Source organism: Ranitomeya variabilis, chromosome 4, assembly GCF_051348905.1.
Source record: "Ranitomeya variabilis isolate aRanVar5 chromosome 4, aRanVar5.hap1, whole genome shotgun sequence".
Lineage (NCBI taxonomy): Eukaryota > Metazoa > Chordata > Amphibia > Anura > Dendrobatidae > Ranitomeya > Ranitomeya variabilis.
In genome coordinates, this window is record NC_135235.1 from 381564721 (window position 1) to 381587843 (window position 23123).

Here is a 23123-nt window from a genome sequence, read left to right on the forward strand (position 1 = left end):
AAGTCCTGTTTTCTTATTTTTTGTTATTTTGCTTGTTCATATTTTTGTCCAGCTTGTACAAAATGTGATTCCTGATATTGCTGGAAGCTCTAGGGGGCTGATATTCTCCCCCCTCACCGTTAGTCGGTTTGGGGGTTCTTGGATATTCAGCGTGGATATTTTGCAGGGTTTTTTGCTGACCATATAAGTCATCTTACTATTTTCTGCTATTAGTCAGTGGGCCTCTCTTTGCTAAAATCTAGTTCATTCTTACGTTTGTCTTTTCTTCTTATCTCACCGTTATTATTTGTTGGGGGCTTGTATTACTTTGGGGTCTTTTCTCTGGAGGCAAGAGAGGTCTTATTTTCCCTGATAGGGTTAGTTAGTTCTCCGGCTGGCGCGAGACGTCTAGGATCAACGTAGGCACGTTCCCCGGCTACTGTTAGTGTTTGTGCTAGGATCAGGTATATGGTCAGCCTAGTTACCACGTCCCTATGAGCTGGTATTTATGTTTGCAGACTTTGCTGTAATCTCTGAGATCCTTGCCATTGGGATCATAACAGTGTGGAGCGCGAGGAGAGAAGCCATAGCCTCGTGGGCGGAGCCAGCCGAAAAGAGCGCGAAGCAAGAAGACGGGTGCCGTGCTGCTGCCTGGGAAAGCCGGAAGTGGAGATGCTGTGCAGCAGAGCCGCCAGAAGAGATGCTGCAAAGTGCCGATTCCGGAGAGGAGCCCCGACTTCCACCAGGTTAGCAGAGGGGAGGAACGGCCATGTCCGATCCGGGAAGGGAAGTAGCGGCGGTCGCAGCCGCAGACCTGGAAGCGCCTCCAGGCCCCGCGATAGGCACAGCCGCAAGCCTTGTACCGCCGCCGGGTCCCGCAGAGCTTGCCGCTTCCATCAGCCAGCCGGACACAGCCACGGCTACAGCAGCCATAATGCCCTTCTCCAGGCCATACATACCTGGAGCAGCCTGGCTCTCAAGACACTCTGGAGAATCGCATACATTAACTGACTTTAAGGAAGGGATCTGCAGCCTGCTTGAGTTTTATCCCTTGACAGAGCCTGAGAGAAGTGAAGTCCTGGCCCGCTGCGGATAAGAGAACTGCGCAGCAGGTGTTTGCAAAGCTTAAAACCACCTTTGACACCCGCACCGCTACAGAAATTAAATTGACGTTCTATGGGTGCAAGCAGAGGCCACAGGATAGCTTACGGGACTATGCCCTTAATCTCCAGGAGGCACTGCTGGCAATCAAGCAGGATGATCCAAACAGCATGCAAGATGAGGATAAACTCTTAAAGGAGTGGTTCATCGAGGGGCTCCTGTGCAGTCACCAAAGGGCCCAACTACATCTCCTGGCCATGCAGAATCCTGACCTGACGTTTGCACAATTTAAAGACAAGGCCATCCAAGTGCTACAGGAGCGACAGCCCAGCCATGCAGTACTTCCCAGGCGTCAAGCCCTCACGTACCACCAGGAGGTGGCGCCAGATGCTCAAGTTTCTGCCGAGGCCGATGCCCAGATCCTGGAAGACGATGGAGAAGCAAGACGTGCACTCTGGGAATCGTGTGGTAGGTGCTGGTTGAACCCGGAGAGATCCAGATCATGCGAATTTAGAAGAAAACAACCGCACTCAAACTGTAGATTTGCGTCATAAATGAAAAGACTTTAATAGGGACACCACAGTGATACAATCAATTGTTCAGGAATTGTAGAGGTAACGTTTCGACCCTTGCATGGGCCTTTGTCAAACCTCACTAAAAAAGTACAGAAACAAATAATTAGAAACATGTACGAAACTGAAAGAAAAATATACATATGCTGCTGGCTAAATAAGAGAGTGAAAAAAGTGCCACAAGTAGATAGTATACAAAGGGGAACCATACTATCATACATAATATATATAATATTTACATGATATGTACAAAAAGAAGCCCTAGATAATGTCATAAAAAATGGCAGTGAACTGCTACAAGGCAAGGAGGCGGAGGCCAAGGAGGAGGGCAACGTTGTCTACTAGAGTACCAAATTAACATAGTCTGCTAGGGCAAATGCAAAATATAGATATAAATGTAAGACAATAAATACATAGGAGAAACAGTAATAGTAGCAATGTAAATGCAAAATGTTAAGCATACCTGACCTTCAGGAAGGAAAGGAGGGAAATAAGCAACGTGGAACACAGTGGCTCCTAAGGAAAGTAAAGAGATTTATGAGAAAACAATAGCAATAGGCAGGGAGGGATAAGGGTCCGGAAGCAGCAGTACAGTGGTGGATAACCAGATAATAGCGGAGGCCCAGTGGAAAAAAATGAACGCACATACCACTCGGATGGGAGAACTTGGTAATCTGGAACGGCACGGATAAGGGGAATGATCCCTATGAAAGCTGAAGACACAGGGGCGAAAAAAGAGGGCGGGAAGGGGAAAGGGGGAAGGGGGGGGGGGCGCTGATGAGATGAGTAAACACTAGGAACGGTATGCAGGAGCGTATGGTGATGCACAGTACCTGTGGGTCCTATGTCCGGGAAAGGCGGCTGTAGTGTGTGCATTTGGCCGGTGGCTGTGGGTAAAATAGACCCAGAGCAGGAAGTGAAGTAGGGCGGGAAGGGGATGACGTCGGGGGAGGAGCGACAAAGACGCACAAGGAAGGGGACTGTGGTGGAACGCAAAGGGCAGCCGCATGCGCGGTGCCGCTGGGCTGAGAGAATGATGTCGAAAGCAGCGCGACAGGGACGCACAGGGTAGGGGACCAAAATGGAACGCAAGGTGGAGCACAAAAAGCGGGAGCATGCGCCGTGTTGCTGAGTTGGTAGCGAACAGCGCCTATGTACTGAAGGGCTGACAGCTGCGGGGAGCGCGGTAGTCTGGCACTGGGCCAGGCAGTGGTGGCACAGCTAGATGAACCAATGTAAATGAGCTAGGACACGTAATGTGGGGAAAAAGAGAAAACAGAAAATGAGGAATTAAAAGGGGGCGGATAAGGTACAAAATAGAGGTGATAATGGAGATAAAAGGGGGAATAAAATGAATGTGGTATGATGATGAATATAGGATGGAATGAACCATGTAAAGATAGACATATTAGAGCGAGGGGGACCATATTGAAAAAAGGAATGCTGAAAACTAAGGGTAAACAGTCATAAAATACCTGAAAAAATACACAGATTGTTATTGTGAAATGAAAATGAAACAAATGAAAGGAATGAAAAAAATGAAAAAAATGAAAAAATAAAAAATAAAAAAATAAAATGAAAAAATGAAAAGAAAGAAAAAAATGAAAAAAATGAGAAAGAAAAATGACTAAAAAGGTATAATAATAAAATGGACAAAATTGAATAGAAATGAAAAATTGAACCTAATACTGAAAAAAAGGAAAAAAGGAAAAAGTAAAATGAAAAAAGAAGAATGCAATAAATAAGAGAGAAAGAAACAAAATATTGAAAATGATTAACAAAATAAGGAATAAAAGGGAAAACAAGAAAAAATAAACTAAAATATAAAATAAAAATTAAAAAATGAAAAATAAAAAATAAAAATAAAAAATGAATCTGGGTACTTACCCCAGTGGAATAACAATGTTCAGGCTACCTGTAAGTAGGGGATAGGTTAGTAGAATCAGAATAGAGAAGGTCAGTATGCTCACACCTACAAAAGACAGTAGAATATAATGAACACAATGTACAGTATGCTATATAGTGTCATACAAAGTCATACAAAATAGCAGGAGACTCAGCAGGAGATCACGAGGTCACCTGGTAGAGAAATATTGATCGGAGAAAGTCAGATTAAATCGAGTTCCCTATTGAGACCTTTGGGCATTAGTGTCTTCAGGGTAAAAATCCAATAGGATTCACGTTGGCGTAATAGTTTTATGATTCCCACCACGTCTGGGACGCTCAACCTGCTCGAGCACCTGGAAGCGTAGCTGGGATACTGAGTGATTAGCAGCTACAAAATGATGTGGAAGAGTTTTTTTACACCTGATGGTGGACTTGTGGCTGGAGATACGTTCACGAATGTGTTGCGTGGTTTCACCCACGTAAAGAAGCCCACAAGGGCATTTAATAGTGTAAACCACGTTGCTAGACTCACAAGTAAAAAATCCTTTGATGGGGATTTGTTTACCAGAATGTGGATGGGTGATGGTGTTGGACTTAATCACATTGGAGCAGCATGCACAATTAAGACATGGATATGTGCCGCGCCTCTCGGTGCCCAAGAAGGTCTGGCGTGGTGACCTAGAGGAACTACCTACAGGTCCTTCTCAAAAAATTAGCATATAGTGTTAAATTTCATTATTTACCATAATGTAATGATTACAATTAAACTTTCATATATTATAGATTCATTATCCACCAACTGAAATTTGTCAGGTCTTTTATTGTTTTAATACTGATGATTTTGGCCTACAACTCCTGATAACCCAAAAAACCTGTCTCAATAAATTAGCATATTTCAACCGTCCAATCAAATAAAAGTGTTTTTTAATAACAAACAAAAAAACCATCAAATAATAATGTTCAGTTATGCACTCAATACTTGGTCGGGAATCCTTTGGCAGAAATGACTGCTTCAATGCGGCGTGGCATGGAGGCAATCAGCCTGTGACACTGCTGAGATGTTATGGAGGCCCAGGATGCTTCAATAGCGGCCTTAAGCTCATCCAGAGTGTTGGGTCTTGCGTCTCTCAACTTTCTCTTCACAATATCCCACAGATTCTCTATGGGGTTCAGGTCAGGAGAGTTGGCAGGCCAATTGAGCACAGTAATACCATGGTCAGTAAACCATTTACCAGTGGTTTTGGCACTGTGAGCAGGTGCCAGGTCGTGCTGAAAAATGAAATCTTCATCTCCATAAAGCATTTGACCCTGCCCTTGATGAAACACAGTGGACCAACACCAGCAGCTGACATGGCACCCCACACCATCACTGACTGTGGGTACTTGACACTGGACTTCAGGCATTTTGGCATTTCCTTCTCCCCAGTCTTCCTCCAGACTCTGGCACCTTGATTTCCGAATGACATGCAAAATTTGCTTTCATCAGAAAAAAGTACTTGGGACCACTTAGCAACAGTCCAGTGCTGCTTCTCTGTAGCCCAGGTCAGGCGCTTCTGCCGCTGTTTATGGTTCAAAAGTGGCTTTACCTGGGGAATGCGGCACCTGTAGCCCATTTCCTGCACACGCCTGTGCACGGTGGCTCTGGATGTTTCCACACCAGACTCAGTCCACTGCTTCCTCAGGTTCCCCAAGGTCTGGAATCGGTCCTTCTCCACAATCTTCCTCAGGGTCCGGTCACCTCTTCTCGTTGTACAGCGTTTTCTGCCACATTGTTTCCTTCCAACAGACTTACCATTGAGGTGCCTTGATACAGCACTCTGGGAAGAGCCTATTTGTTGAGAAATTTCTTTCTGGGTCTTACCCTCTTGCTTGAGGGTGTCAATGATGGCCTTCTTGACATCTGTCAGGTCGCTAGTCTTACCCATGATGGGGGTTTTGAGTAATGAACCAGGCAGGGAGTTTTTAAAAGCCTCAGGTATCATTTGCATGTGTTTAGAGTTAATTAGTTGATTCAGAAGATTAGGGTAATAGGTCGTTTAGAGAACCTTTTCTTGATATGCTAATTTATTGAGACAGGTTTTTTGGGTTATCAGGAGTTGTAGGCCAAAATCATCAGTATTAAAACAATAAAAGACCTGACAAATTTCAGTTGGTGGATAATGAATCTATAATATATGAAAGTTCAATTGTAATCATTACATTATGGTAAATAATGAAATTTAACACTATATGCTAATTTTTTGAGAAGGACCTGTATATTTGCCCTGACAACTCAGTCCCTGATGTTGTTAGGCCTACGTTTGCACATGAGTGGCGGTGTTCGGAATGCTTCAATGTGTGGATATGCACTGTGCAATAGAGACCAGTGTCTGCGAATGATGTTATAAATCAAGGGCATGGCCGGGTGATGGGTATGAACGAAGGGAACTCGTTCTGGTTTAGTTGGTGATTTGAAATTTAAAACTGGGTCAAGGGATGACATGTCCCACAAGTTCGCAGCTAGACACTATCCTAGCAGCCTACTTGCCAGAGAAAAGGGGTCAGCCCTTGACCCAGTTTTAAATTTCAAATCACCAACTAAACCAGAACGAGTTCCCTTCGTTCATACCCATCACCCGGCCATGCCCTTGATTTATAACATCATTCGCAGACACTGGTCCCTATTGCACAGTGCATATCCACACATTGAAGCATTCCGAACACCGCCACTCATGTGCAAACGTAGGCCTAACAACATCAGGGACCGAGTTGTCAGGGCAGATATAGGTAGTTCCTCTAGGTCACCATGCCAGACCTTCTTGGGCACCGAGAGGCGCGGCACATATCCATGTCTTAATTGTGCATGCTGCTCCAATGTGATTAAGTCCAACACCATCACCCATCCACATCCTGGTAAACAAATCCCCATCAAAGGATTTTTTACTTGTGAGTCTAGCAACGTGGTTTACGCTATTAAATGCCCTTGTGGGCTTCTTTACGTGGGTGAAACCACGCAACACATTCGCGAACGTATCTCCAGCCACAAGTCCACCATCAGGTGTAAAAAAACTCTTCCACATCATTTTGTAGCTGCTAATCACTCAGTATCCCAGCTACGCTTCCAGGTGCTCGAGCAGGTTGAGCGTCCCAGACGTGGTGGGAATCATATAAAACTATTACGCCAAAGTGAATCCTATTGGATTTTTACCCTGCAGACACTAATGCCCAAAGGTCTCAATAGGGAACTCGATTTAATCTGACTTTCTCCGATCAATATTTCTCTACCAGGTGACCTTGTGATCTCCTGCTGAGTCTCCTGCTATTTTGTATGACTTTGTATGACACTATATAGCATACTGTACATTGTGTTCATTATATTCTACTGTCTTTTGTAGGTGTGAGCATACTGACCTTCTCTATTCTGATTCTACTAACCTATCCCCTACTTACAGGTAGCCTGAACATTGTTATTCCACTGGGGTAAGTACCCAGATTCATTTTTTATTTTTTATTTTTCATTTTTTAATTTTTATTTTATATTTTATATTTTAGTTTATTTTTCTTGTTTTCCCTTTTATTCCTTATATTTTGTTCATCATTTTCAATATTTTGTTTCTTTCTCTCTTATTTATTCCATTCTTCTTTTTTCATTTTACTTTTTCCTTTTTTCCTTTTTTTCAGTATTAGGTTCAATTTTTCATTTCTATTCAATTTTGTCCATTTTATTATTATACCTTTTTAATCATTTTTCTTTCTCATTTTTTTCATTTTTTTCTTTCTTTTCATTTTTTCATTTTATTTTTTTATTTTTTATTTTTTCATTTTTTTCATTCCTTTCATTTGTTTCATTTTCATTTCACAATAACAATCTGTGTATTTTTTCAGGTATTTTATGACTGTTTACCCTTAGTTTTCAGCATTCCTTTTTTCAATATGGTCCCCCTCGCTCCAATACGTCTATCTTTACATGGTTCATTCCATCCTATATTCATCATCATACCACATTCATTTTATTCCCCCTTTTATCTCCATTATCACCTCTATTTTGTACCTTATCCGCCCCCTTTTAATTCCTCATTTTCTGTTTTCTCTTTTTCCCCACATTACGTGTCCTAGCTCATTTACATTGGTTCATCTAGCTGTGCCACCACTGCCTGGCCCAGTGCCAGACTACCGCGCTCCCCGCAGCTGTCAGCCCTTCAGTACATAGGCGCTGTTCGCTACCAACTCAGCAACACGGCGCATTCTCCCGCTTTTTGCGCTCCACCTTGCGTTCCATTTTGGTCCCCTACCCTGTGCGTCCCTGTCGCGCTGCTTTCGACATCATTCTCTCAGCCCAGCGGCACCGCGCATGCGCCTGCCCTTTGCGTTCCACCACAGTCCCCTTCCTTGTGCGTCTTTGTCGCTCCTCCCCCGACGTCATCCCCTTCCCGCCCTACTTCACTTCCTGCTCTGGGTCTATTTTACCCACAGCCACCGGCCAAATGCACACACTACAGCCGCCTTTCCCGGACATAGGACCCACAGGTACTGTGCATCACCATACGCTCCTGCATACCGTTCCTAGTGTTTACTCATCTCATCAGCGCCCCCCCCTTCCCCCTTCCCCCTTCCCCCCCCCCTCTTTTTTCGCCCCTGTGTCTTCAGCTTTCATAGGGATCATTCCCCTTATCCGTGCCGTTCCAGATTACCAAGTTCTCCCATCCGAGTGGTATGTGCGTTCATTTTTTTCCACTGGGCCTCCGCTATTATCTGGTTATCCACCACTGTACTGCTGCTTCCGGACCCTTATCCCTCCCTGCCTATTGCTATTGTTTTCTCATAAATCTCTTTACTTTCCTTAGGAGCCACTGTGTTCCACGTTGCTTATTTCCCTCCTTTCCTTCCTGAAGGTCAGGTATGCTTAACATTTTGCATTTACATTGCTACTATTACTGTTTCTCCTATGTATTTATTGTCTTACATTTATATCTATATTTTGCATTTGCCCTAGCAGACTATGTTAATTTGGTACTCTAGTAGACAACGTTGCCCTCCTCCTTGGCCTCCGCCTCCTTGCCTTGTAGCAGTTCACTGCCATTTTTTATGACATTATCTAGGGCTTCTTTTTGTACATATCATGTAAATATTATATATATTATGTATGATAGTATGGTTCCCCTTTGTATACTATCTACCTGTGGCACTTTTTTCACTCTCTTATTTAGCCAGCAGCATATGTATATTTTTCTTTCAGTTTCGTACATGTTTCTAATTATTTGTTTGTGTACTTTTTTAGTGAGGTTTGACAAAGGCCCATGCAAGGGTCGAAACGTTACCTCTACAATTCCTGAACAATTGATTGTATCACTGTGGTGTCCCTATTAAAGTCTTTTCATTTATGACGCAAATCTACAGTTTGAGTGTGGTTGTTTTCTTCTAAATTCACATGATCTGGATCTCTCCGGGTTCAACCAGCACCTACCACACGATTCCCAGAGTGCACGTCTTGCTTCTCCATTACCAATTCCTGTTGACGTTTGCACCGGTGCCCTCAATGTCTACTGATACTTTTGCCTTCGATGATACTGCCGCTACCAGGATACTTGGTAAAGTGACCAGCTCAGGTGAATTCCTGAAGACTCCGCCTCAAGAACTTCGTACCAAGGATTATGAGCGCGAGCGAAGGAGGCTGACTTCGTTCGATCTACACTCAGTCACACTAGCTGAATACTATAGACTCAGCAGGATCCCACGTGGTCTCCGAAGCCATCTTAGACCCACACTTTTCTCTGACAAACCGGACTTTTGTGAAAAATTTCAGAAGATTTTGAATAAGTGTTCATTGGATATCATTCTATTGACTATCGATTTCCTTCAAACAGCTATCACCGAATCTGAAGAGAAGCTGACGGCCATCGAGGAACAGTTATCCACTACACTTACAGCCATAGACTGGAACTCTCTGAAGACTAAAACCGACAAATCGATAGACGAACATCGTAAGTACCTACAAGACAAAAAAAGATCCAAGTTCCAACGTGACTCAGAGGACTACGCCCTTGGCCGAGTTTACAGATGGAACGATTCTGCATCTTCACACACCAGGCGAGGCTACAGTGGTCCTCGGCAGTATGGTCCCTACAGCTCAGACAGCGACAGTTCCACAAGCGGCCCGCAGAATCGTTTTTTATTCGGACGACCCAACCCGAGACCCAACGTCCGCCCTGGCGGCGACCGCCAAGGAGGGCTGCCAGGAAACCGAGAGCGCATGACTATGAGGTCACAGGTAAGGCCCCCAATTCAGTCATCAACATCTCGTCCTACACCCTGAGTCCTGCCGAACTACTAGTTCTACAAAAGGGCTTATCCTTTTGCCCTACTCCAGCATGGGACAAATTTAAATTGACCCAGGACCTACAACGGTTTTACCGTAACCTCCGCCTCAAGACACACTTTGGACTGTCACCGGACTCTGCTAGGCATAGGACCCCCACGGCTGTGGTGGATCCTATCCCTGAACTAAGCATTATCAATCTAGGGCTACGTACCACCAGTAGCTTCAGTCCACCACGTACTAACCATGCCACTGAGACCTATATTGACCTAATCCAAAGGGATATTAGTATCATATTTGAGCAACACCGCTTGGGTAGTCTCCCTACCCACAGCAACATTTCCCCAGTCGAGAAACAAGCCATTGAGTCACTCAGGTCCAACAAAAAAATCACCATTAAGCCGGCCGATAAGGGTGGGGCTATTGTTCAGAACACAGTGGATTATTCGGCTGAAATAATGAGACAATTATCAGATACTACCACATATCAACAAATTTCCTCTGATCCAACCCCCAACATTAGACTACAGATTAATAACATCCTTCAAAAGTACCAAGCTCTCAATATCTTGGACTCAAAAACTAGTCTTTTTCTCACCAATCCTCACCCTGTTACTCCAGTCATCTATACATTACCCAAAATACACAAATCACTCCTCAATCCACCTGGCCGACCAATTGTCGCTTCAACCGACTCCATATTGGCTCCCATCTCAATTTACTTGGAGAAAATTCTCACTCCCCTTACCAAAAACATGCAATCCTTCATCCTGGACACGGGCCACTTCCTCCAAATTCTTAAGCAGTTTGCCATCACCCCGCCAGATTGTCTCTTAGTCACATTTGACGTTAAAAGCCTCTACACCTCCATTAAACACGATCTGGGTATAACAGCAGTTGGTGATCTTCTTGAGCAATCTGCCTTTTCACACCACTCTAAACAGCTATGTATTGACCTGTTGTCTTTGATTTTACGGAATAATTTTTTTCTATTTGGGGATCAATTCTATCTCCAAACCCAAGGTACAGCCATGGGTGCCAACGTGGCCCCTGCCTACGCCAATACCTACATGGATTCTTTTGAAAAGGAGTATGTATACAATAACCTTCTGTTTCAGTCCCACAATCTCTGCTGGCTCCGCTACATAGATGATGTGTTTTGTCTATGGACGGGCCCACGGGATTCTCTTATCACTTTCTCTGAGCAACTCAATTCTGTCCGTGCTGAACTCCAGTTCACATTAAACTTCAGCACATCTCAAATTTCATTCCTGGACACTATGGTCATCAGAAGCCCCAATGGAGAGCTCAGCACAGACCTCTTCTCAAAACCCACGGACACCAACAGCCTTTTGCATTATCAGAGCTGTCACCCACTATCCACCAAAAATAGTCTACTGTCATGAATCCCAATGGCTAGGGATAGCAAGGGACAAGCAAAGTAATACAAAATATCGGACGAGCTCTAGGGTGATGGAACCTGGGCTGACCGCTGCCCTACGCCTGACAAACGCAACTAGAGATAGCCAGGGAGCGTGCCTACGTTGGTTCTAGACGCCACGCACCAGCCTAAGAGCTAACTAGTACTGCAGAGAAAATAAGACCTCACTTGCCTCCAGAGGAATGAACCCCAAAAGGTATAGTTGCCCCCCACATGTATTGACGGTGAAATGAGAGGAAGGCACACACATAGAGATGATATATATAGGTTCAGCAAATTGAGGCCCGCTGTAAACTAGAAAGCAGAACGATACAAAAGGGGTCTGAGCGGTCAGCAAAAAACCCTAATCAAAAAACCATCCTGAGATTACAAGAACCCATGTGCCAACTCATGGCACATGGGGAGAACCTCAGTCCACTAGAGCTACCAGCTAGCATAGAGACATAATAAGCAAGCTGGACAAAAAACCAAACAACTGAAAATCAGCACTTAGCTTATCCTGAAAGATCTGGGAGCAGGTAGGCAGGAACCAAACAGAGCACATCTGAATACATTGATAGCCGGCAAGGGAATGACAGAAAGGCCAGGTAAAATAGGAAACACCCAGCCTCTGATGGACAGGTGGAAACCAAAGGCCGCAACCCACCAAAGTCACCCAGTACCAGCAGTAACCACCAGAGGGAGCCCACAAACAGAATCCACAACAGTACCCCCCCCTTGAGGAGGGGTCACCGAACCCTCACGAGAACCCCCAGGGCGATCAGGGTGAGCTCTATGGAAGGCGCGGACCAAATCAGTCGCATGAACATCGGAAGCGACCACCCAGGAATTATCCTCCTGACCATAACCCTTCCACTTAACCAAATACTGGAGTTTGCGTCTGGAAACACGAGAATCCAAGATCTTCTCAACAACATACTCCAATTCTCCCTCCACCAGCACCGGAGCAGGAGGCTCAACCGAAGGAACAACGGGCACCTCATACCTCCGCAACAACGACCGATGGAACACATTATGAATAGCAAACGATGCTGGGAGATCCAAACGAAAAGATACAGGGTTAAGAATCTCCGAGATCCTATAAGGACCGATGAACCGAGGCTTGAACTTAGGAGAAGAGACCTTCATAGGGACAAAACGAGAAGACAACCACACCAAATCCCCAACAAGAAGTCGGGGACCCATGCGGCGACGGCGATTAGCAAACTGCTGAGTCTTCTCCTGAGATAACTTCAAATTGTCCACCACCTGATTCCAAATCTGATGTAGCCTGTCCACCACCACGTCCACTCCAGGACAATCCGAAGACTCCACCTGACCAGAGGAAAAACGAGGATGAAACCCCGAATTACAAAAAAAAGGAGAGACCAACGTGGCAGAACTAGCCCGATTATTAAGAGCAAATTCGGCCAGCGGCAAAAAAGCAACCCAGTCATCTTGGTCAGCAGAAACAAAACACCTCAAATAAGTTTCCAAGGTCTGATTAGTTCGCTCCGTCTGGCCATTCGTCTGAGGATGGAATGCAGACGAGAAAGACAAATCAATGCCCATCTTGGCACAAAACGTCCGCCAAAATCTAGACACAAACTGGGATCCCCTGTCAGAAACGATATTCTCCGGAATCCCATGCAAACGAACCACGTTCTGAAAAAACAAAGGGACCAACTCAGAGGAGGAAGGCAACTTAGGCAAGGGCACCAAATGAACCATCTTAGAAAAGCGGTCACACACCACCCAGATAACGGACATTTTCTGTGAAACCGGGAGATCAGAAATAAAATCCATGGAAATGTGCGTCCAAGGCCTCTTCGGGATGGGCAAGGATAACAACAACCCACTGGCCCGAGAACAGCAAGGCTTAGCTCGAGCACACACTTCACAAGACTGCACAAAGGTACGCACATCCCTAGACAAGGAAGGCCACCAAAAAGACCTGGCCACCAAGTCTCTAGTACCAAATATTCCAGGATGACCAGCCAACACAGAAGAATGGACCTCGGAGATGACTCTACTGGTCCAATCATCCGGAACAAACAGTCTTTCTGGTGGACAACGATCCGGTTTATCCACCTGAAACTCCTGCAATGCACGTCGCAAGTCTGGGGATACGGCGGACAATATTACCCCATCTCTAAGGATACCAGTAGGCCCAGAGTCTCCAGGAGAGTCAGGCACAAAACTCCTGGAAAGAGCATCTGCCTTCACATTCTTTGAACCTGGCAGGTATGAAACCACGAAATTGAAACGAGAAAAAAACAACGACCAACGAGCCTGTCTAGGATTCAAACGCCTGGCAGACTCAAGGTAAATGAGATTCTTGTGATCAGTCAAGACCACCACACGATGTTTAGCACCCTCAAGCCAATGACGCCACTCCTCAAATGCCCACTTCATGGCCAAAAGCTCCCGATTACCCACATCATAATTGCGCTCGGCGGGCGAGAATTTTCTAGAGAAGAATGCACATGGCTTCATCACCGAGCCATTAGAACTTCTCTGTGACAAAACCGCCCCCGCTCCAATCTCGGAAGCATCAACCTCAACCTGAAAAGGAAGTGAAACATCTGGTTGACACAACACAGGAGCAGAAGAAAACCGGCGCTTAAGTTCCTGAAAGGCCTCCACGGCTGCAGGAGACCAATCAGCAACATCAGCACCCTTTTTAGTCAAATCAGTCAAAGGTTTAACAATACTGGAAAAATTAGCAATGAACCGACGATAAAAATTAGCAAACCCCAAGAACTTCTGAAGGCTCTTAACAGATGTAGGTTGTGTCCAGTCACAAATCGCCTGAACCTTGACGGGATCCATCTCAATAGTAGAAGGAGAAAAAATGTACCCCAAAAAAGAAATCTTCTGGACTCCGAAGAGACACTTTGAGCCCTTCACAAACAGAGAATTGGCCCGCAGAACCTGAAACACCTTCCTGACCTGTAAAACATGAGACTCCCAGTCATCAGAAAACACCAAAATATCATCCAAATACACAATCATAAACTTATCCAGATATTCACGGAAAATATTGTGCATAAAGGACTGAAAGACTGACGGAGCATTGGAGAGTCCAAAAGGCATTACCAAATACTCAAAATGGCCCTCAGGCGTATTAAATGCGGTTTTCCACTCGTCACCCTGTTTTATCCGCACCAGATTATACGCACCGCGAAGATCTATCTTAGTGAACCACCTAGCCCCCTTAATGCGAGCAAACAAATCAGTCAATAGTGGCAGTGGATACTGATATTTGACTGTAATCTTATTCAGAAGGCGATAAACTATACAAGGCCTCAGGGAACCATCTTTTTTTGCCACGAAAAAAAAACCTGCTCCCAGAGGGGACGAAGATGGACGAATATGTCCCTTTTCCAAGGACTCCTTAATATAATTCCGCATAGCAGTATGCTCTGGCAGTGACAGATTAAATAAACGACCCTTAGGGAACTTACTGCCAGGAATCAATTCTATAGCACAGTCACAATCTCTATGAGGAGGGAGCGAATTGAGCTTAGGCTCCTCAAAAACATCCCTATAGTCAGACAAAAACGCAGGGATCTCAGAAGGAGTAGATGAAGCGATTGAAATCGGAGGTGCATAATCATGAACCCCCTGACATCCCCAGCTTAACACAGACATTGTTTTCCAGTCCAGGACAGGATTATGAGTTTGTAACCATGGCAGACCAAGCACTAGTACATCATGTAAATTATACAGTACAAGGAAGCGAATCACCTCCTGATGAACGGGAGTCATGCGCATGGTCACTTGTGTCCAATACTGCGGCTTATTCATAGCCAATGGTGTAGAGTCAATTCCCTTCAGAGGGATAGGAACTTCCAGAGGCTCCAGACTAAAACCGCAGCGTTTAGCAAATGACCAATCCATAAGACTCAGGGCAGTGCCTGAATCCACATAGGCATCGACGGAAATGGAAGACAGTGAAAAAATCAGAGTCACAGACAAAATGAACTTAGGCTGCAGAGTACCAATGGCAAAAGATTTATCAACCCTTTTTGTGCGTTTAGAGCATGCTGATATAACATGAGCTGAATCACCACAATAAAAACACAATCCATTTTTCCGCCTATAATTTTGCCGTTCACTTCTGGACTGAATTCTATCACATTGCATAGTCTCAGGTGCCTGTTCAGAAGACACCGCCAACTGGTGCACGGGTTTGCGCTCCCGTAAACGCCGATCAATCTGAATGGCCATAGCCATCGACTCATTCAGACCTGTAGGCGTAGGGAACCCCACCATAATATCCTTAATGGCCTCGGAAAGACCATTTCTGAAGTTAGCAGCCAGGGCGCACTCATTCCACTGAGTAAGCACCGACCATTTCCGAAATTTTTGACAATATATTTCCGCTTCATCATGCCCCTGAGAGAGGGCTAATAAAGCCTTTTCAGCCTGAATCTCCAGGTTGGGTTCCTCATAGAGCAATCCCAATGCCAGAAAAAACGCATCCACATTGAGCAATGCAGGATCCCCTGGTGCCAATGCAAATGCCCAATTCTGAGGGTCGCCCCGCAGGAAAGATATTACAATCTTGACCTGTTGAGCAGGGTCTCCAGAGCAGCGAGATTTTAAAGAAAGAAACAATTTACAATTGTTCCTGAAATTCAGGAAGGTAGATCTATTTCCAGAAAAGAACTCTGGAATAGGAATTCTAGGTTCAGACATGGGAGTGTGAACAACAAAATCCTGTATGTTTTGAACTTTTGCCGCGAGATTACTCAGGCTGGAAGCCAAACTCTGGACATCCATGTTAAACAGCTAATATCAGAGCCATTCAAGGGTTAAGAGGAGGTAAGAAGCAGCTAGACAGCAATTAAGGGCTAGGCAGCAAAACTCTGAAGGAAAAAAAAATAAAAATAAAAAAATAAAAATTTCCCTTAAACACTTCTTTTTCTCCTGCTTCAGCCCAAACAATTAACACTTTGTGGGCCGGCTATACTGTCATGAATCCCAATGGCTAGGGATAGCAAGGGACAAGCAAAGTAATACAAAATATCGGACGAGCTCTAGGGTGATGGAACCTGGGCTGACCGCTGCCCTACGCCTGACAAACGCAACTAGAGATAGCCAGGGAGTGTGCCTACGTTGGTTCTAGACGCCACGCACCAGCCTAAGAGCTAACTAGTACTGCAGAGAAAATAAGACCTCACTTGCCTCCAGAGGAATGAACCCCAAAAGGTATAGTTGCCCCCCACATGTATTGACGGTGAAATGAGAGGAAGGCACACACATAGAGATGATATATATAGGTTCAGCAAATTGAGGCCCGCTGTAAACTAGAAAGCAGAACGATACAAAAGGGGTCTGAGCGGTCAGCAAAAAACCCTAATCAAAAAACCATCCTGAGATTACAAGAACCCATGTGCCAACTCATGGCACATGGGGAGAACCTCAGTCCACTAGAGCTACCAGCTAGCATAGAGACATAATAAGCAAGCTGGACAAAAAACCAAACAACTGAAAATCAGCACTTAGCTTATCCTGAAAGATCTGGGAGCAGGTAGGCAGGAACCAAACAGAGCACATCTGAATACATTGATAGCCGGCAAGGGAATGACAGAAAGGCCAGGTAAAATAGGAAACACCCAGCCTCTGATGGACAGGTGGAAACCAAAGGCCGCAACCCACCAAAGTCACCCAGTACCAGCAGTAACCACCAGAGGGAGCCCACAAACAGAATCCACAACAGTCTACCCCGGTCACAGTTTAAACGAGTGGCACGGATTGTCTCTAATCCCGATTTATTACCTACTCGTCTGGATGACATGTCCCACAAGTTCGCAGCTAGACACTATCCTAGCAGTCTACTTGCCAGAGAAAAGGGGTCAGCCCTTGACCCAGTTTTAAATTTCAAATCACCAACTAAACCAGAACGAGTTCCCTTCGTTCATACCCATCACCCGGCCATGCCCTTGATTTATAACATCATTCGCAGACACTGGTCCCTATTGCACAGTGCATATCCACACATTGAAGCATTCCGAACACCGCCACTCATGTGCAAACGTAGGCCTAACAACATCAGGGACCGAGTTGTCAGGGCAGATATAGGTAGTTCCTCTAGGTCACCACACCAGACCTTCTTGGGCACCGAGAGGCGCGGCACATATCCATGTCTTAATTGTGCATGCTGCTCCAATGTGATTAAGTCCAACACCATCACCCATCCACATTCTGGTAAACAAATCCCCATCAAAGGATTTTTTACTTGTGAGTCTAGCAACGTGGTTTACGCTATTAAATGCCCTTGTGGGCTTCTTTACGTGGGTGAAACCACGCAACACATTCGCGAACGTATCTCCAGCCACAAGTCCACCATCAGGTGTAAAAAAACTTGGCTCCCTCTTCCACATCATTTTGTAGCAGCTAATCACTCAGTATCCCAGCTACGCTTCCAGGTGCTCGAGCAGGTTGAGCGTCCCAGACGTGGTGGGAATCATATAAAACTATTACGCCAACGTGAATCCTATTGGATTTTTACCCTGCAGACACTAATGCCCAAAGGTCTCAATAGGGAACTCGATTTAATCTGACTTTCTCCGATCAATATTTCTCTACCAGGTGACCTCGTGATCTCCTGCTGAGTCTCCTGCTATTTTGTATGACTTTGTATGACACTATATAGCATACTGTACATTGTGTTCATTATATTCTACTGTCTTTTGTAGGTGTGAGCATACTGACCTTCTCTATTCTGATTCTACTAACCTATCCCCTACTTACAGGTAGCCTGAACATTGTTATTCCACTGGGGTAAGTACCCAGATTCATTTTTTATTTTTATTTTATATTTTATATTTTAGTTTATTTTTCTTGTTTTCCCTTTTATTCCTTATATTTTGTTCATCATTTTCAATATTTTGTTTCTTTCTCTCTTATTTATTGCATTCTTCTTTTTTCATTTTACTTTTTCCTTTTTTCCTTTTTTTCAGTATTAGGTTCAATTTTTCATTTCTATTCAATTTTGTCTATTTTATTATTATACCTTTTTAATCATTTTTCTTTCTCATTTTTTTCATTTTTTTCTTTCTTTTCATTTTTTCATTTTATTTTTTTATTTTTTATTTTTTCATTTTTTTCATTCCTTTCATTTGTTTCATTTTCATTTCACAATAACAATCTGTGTATTTTTTCAGGTATTTTATGACTGTTTACCCTTAGTTTTCAGCATTCCTTTTTTCAATATGGTCCCCCTCGCTCCAATATGTCTATCTTTACATGGTTCATTCCATCCTATATTCATCATCATACCACATTCATTTTATTCCCCCTTTTATCTCCATTATCACCTCTATTTTGTACCTTATCCGCCCCCTTTTAATTCCTCATTTTCTGTTTTCTCTTTTTCCCCACATTACGTGTCCTAGCTCATTTACATTGGTTCATCTAGCTGTGCCACCACTGCCTGGCCCAGTGCCAGACTACCGCGCTCCCCGCAGCTGTCAGCCCTTCAGTACATAGGCGCTGTTCGCTACCAACTCAGCAACACGGCACATGCTCCCGCTTTTTGCGCTCCACCTTGCAATCCATTTTGGTCCCCTACCCTGTGCGTCCCTGTCGCGCTGCTTTCGACATCATTCTCTCAGCCCAGCGGCACCGCGCATGCGCCTGCCCTTTGCGTTCCACCACAGTCCCCTTCCTTGTGCGTCTTTGTCGCTCCTCCCCCGACGTCATCCCGTTCCCGCCCTACTTCACTTCCTGCTCTGGGTCTATTTTACCCACAGCCACCGGCCAAATGCACACACTACAGCCGCCTTTCCCGGACATAGGACCCACAGGTACTGTGCATCACCATACGCTCCTGCATACCGTTCCTAGTGTTTACTCATCTCATCAGCGCCCCCCCTGCAATCTAAAGGTGACACAAGGTGGGGGTGGGGGTCCGGGCCCCCATAGAAAATTTCAAATTTCCTGTGGTCCCCCTTCCCCACTGTCTCCTAATTTACTGTGGGGCCCGGTCACCTCTCCCACCATTTCACCTCTGGGGAAGGGCCCCAAAGGGGCACACAGGTGGCCCTCAAGAAATTAGGTGACACAGTGGGGAAGGGGTCCTCAGGAAATCAGGTGACGTGACACAGTGAGGAAGGCAATATACTACGTTGCTGGGCAATATACTACGTGGCTGGGCAATATACTACGTGGACATGCATATTGTAGAATACCCGATGCGTTAGAATCGGGCCACCATCTAGTAGTACTAATAAAACGTTATCTAGCCCTGCAAAAAATAAGCTATCACACAGCTCCATCATCCGAAAAATAATAATTTTATTTATATAGCGCCAACATATTCCGCAGCGCTTTACAACTTATAGAGGGGACTTGTACAGACAATAGACATTACAGCATAACAGAAATCACAGTTCAAAACAGATACCAGGAGGAATGAGGGCCCTGCTCGCAAGCTTACAAACTATGAGGAAAAAGGGAGACACGAGAGGTGGATGGTAACAATTGCTTTAGTTATTTGGACCAGCCATAGTGTAAAGGTACCTTCACACGAAGCGACGCTGCAGCGATAGCGACAACGATGCTGATCGCTGCAGCGTCGCTGTTTGATCGCTGGAGAGCTGTCACACAGACCGCTCTCCAGCGACCAACGATGCCGAGGTCCCCGGGTAACCAGGGTAAACATCGGGTTGCTAAGCGCAGAGCCGCGCTTAGTAACCCGATGTTTACCCTGGTTACCAGCGTAAAAGTAAAAAAAACAAACAGCACATACTTACATGCGTCCCCCAGCGTCTGCTTCCTGACACTGACTGAGCGCCGGTCCTAAAGTGAAAGTGAAAGCACAGCGGTGACGTCACCGCTGTGCTGTTAGGGCCGGAGCTCAGTCAGTGTCAGGAAGCAGACGCTGGGGGACGCATGTAAGTATGTGCTGTTTGTTTTTTTTACTTTTACGCTGGTAACCAGGGTAAACATCGGGTTACTAAGCGCGGCCCTGCGCTTGGTAACCCGATGTTTACCCTGGTTACCAGTGTAAAACATCGCTGGTATCGTTGCTTTTGCTTTCAAACACAACGATACACAGCGATCGGACGACCAAATAAAGTTCTGGACTTTATTCAGCGACCAGCGACATCACAGCAGGATCCTGATCGCTGCTGCGTGTCAAACGAAACGATATCGCTAGCCAGGACGCTGCAACGTCACGGATCGCTAGCGATGTCGTTTCGTGTGAAGGTACCTTTAGGCTCGGGTGTTCATGTAAAGCTGCATGAACCAGTTAACTGCCTAAGTATGTAGCAGTACAGACACAGAGGCTATTGACTGCATAAAGTGTATGATAACATGATGCGAACTTAACTGGTCTCATAAGGTGACACAAAATCTTTTTTTTTCTCAATGTTCTATATTTAGTTTTTCACTACTCAAATAATAAAAAAAATGGACGTTTGGTATTGCCGTCATCATACTGATGAGCCGAATGATATTGCAAGGTCATTTTTATCACAAAATGCTCAATTAAAAACAAAAAATCCTTTTTTTTTTTCACAATTTCACTGAACTTGGAACATGTTTCCCTTTTTCAAGTACACTATGTGTAAAAATCAATGGTGTCATTCAAAAGTCCAACTCGCCCTGCAAAAAACAAGCCCTCATATGTCTAATATCAGACCTGGGCAAAGTGCGGCCCGCGGGCCACATCTGGCCCTCTGGCTGTCTCAGTCCGTTCCATGGACCAAGACAGTCGTGGGGCTGGAAATCAGAGGTCTATGGGCCACACAGTGCCCGCCCGCTCGCTGTCTCTCCATCTGTGGCTCTGCGCTGCGCTGCTGACTCCTTTGGTGGATGAGGAGCCTCCTGCCAATTCCTCCAACAATCAGCGTGTGAAACAGCTGATGCGATGACATCACTTCATTGCGTCAGCTGTGTACCCCGAAGAGTCAGCACACTGGAGGCAGGGAGAGAAGCAGAGCGCCAGGGAACAGGACCGAGGTGAGCATGTTGTGTTCATTTTTTTTTCTCATGTGTATGGGCTATTTGGGTGGGCATGGGGAGGCTATGGGGGTGTGACATGGTGCTGCATAAGGGGGTGACATGCTGCACATGGTGCTGCCTTTGGAGGCGACATGCTGCACATGGGGAGGTTATGGGGTCGACATACTACACAAGGGGAGGATATGGGGGCGACATTCAGTGTATATGGGGAGGCTATGGGAGGCTCATATGATATACAGAAGGGGCTGCGCTCAGGTTCAAATGATATATAGGGGGATGTCAACATACTTAATTCTGCTCAATATTAGGTGATACAATTAATATTAATAATATGATCAATAGTATAATAATTATATATTGATATTACAGTTGAGCAGAATTAATTTTGGCCTATTGGTTCGGCCCTCCGCAGCAGCCACGGTCTCATGTGTCCCCTTGGGAAAATTAATTGCCCACGCCTGGTCTATATGGACATAAAAATGATGGCTCTTGGAAAAAAAAAGGAAGCACAAAACTAGAGCTCAAAGCTGGAAAATTTCCCCATCGTGAAAGGGTTAACAAAATTAATAAAGGGGATAGGGGAACTACAATACCCAGAGATATTAGCAAAATTAGGATTATTTAGTCTAGAAAAAAGATGACTGAGGGGCGATCTAATAACCATGTATAAGTATATAAGGGGAAAATACAAATATCTCTCCGAGGATCTGTTTAATACCAAGGAAGGTGACGGTCACAAGGGGGAATTCTCTGCGTCTGGAGGAGAAAAGGTTTTTCCACCAACAAAGAAGAGGATGAAGAATGGCCCCACTATCTTTGTATGGGGAGGTATATGAGATGGTACAACAAAGATAGTGGGGCCATTCTTCATCAATGGAAACCTAAATGCCACTGGATATCTGAAATTGCTACATGATGATATGTTGCCCTCGTTATGCACTTTAGATGGCACGTTCCCTGAGTTTTTCTAGCAAGATATTGCACCACCCCATTATGGGTGTCAGGTCCGAGCATTCCTACATGAACAGTGTCCTTGAAAGTGGATTGGTTGTCATGGGCCAGTTGAATTGCCACCAAGGACTCCAGACCTGGCTGATCCCCTTAGACTTTTATCTTTGGGGTCATCTAAAGGCAATTGTCTATGCTGTGAAGATACGAGATGGGCAGCATCTGAAACAACGGCTACTGGAAGCCTGTGCCAGCATTTCCTCTGCGGTGTTGCTATCAGTGTGTCAAGAGTGGGAGAAAAGTTTGCCCCCTCCCATATACTAATGTGCCACGAACAGGAAGTTGATATCACCAACCATTCCCATTTTATTTATGTGTATCCATATAAATGGCCCGCCCTGTATAGGAAGCCTAATGTCATTATGTCAGGAGCTTAACCTGTATTTTGTTTTCTGCTCACTTCTATCTTTTTCTTGCCATAGTGAGCCGACACCAGACAATCTAACGGGTGAGTTCAATTTTGAGATCTGAGCCTCGGAATTGTGAGTAGTGCCCCTGTTTCCATTATTAATAATGATCATTCATGTTTTTATAGATGGGATGTCATTGTTTTCTTGATATTCACATTTAGGAACAGGGTTCTCTACATCTTCAATCGTGTGAGGTTTAGGGTTCATTCACACGGCCATCAATTCTGTCATACAAAAGAATTGGTCCGACTCAAACTCTCCCCGCTCTTTCTCAGAGTTTAACTGTAATGGCACGCTGTGCACACCAATAGTTAAATGTAGTGTAGCTCCAGGTGGGCTCCTCAGAGCGCGGGGCCCAGGCCAACACCACCCTCTGACCCCTATCCTTAGTTATACTACTGCATGCACCTATAGACTTGTATGGGTACGTGTCATCCGAATATCAGATACACTTGCACCTTGCTGCCATA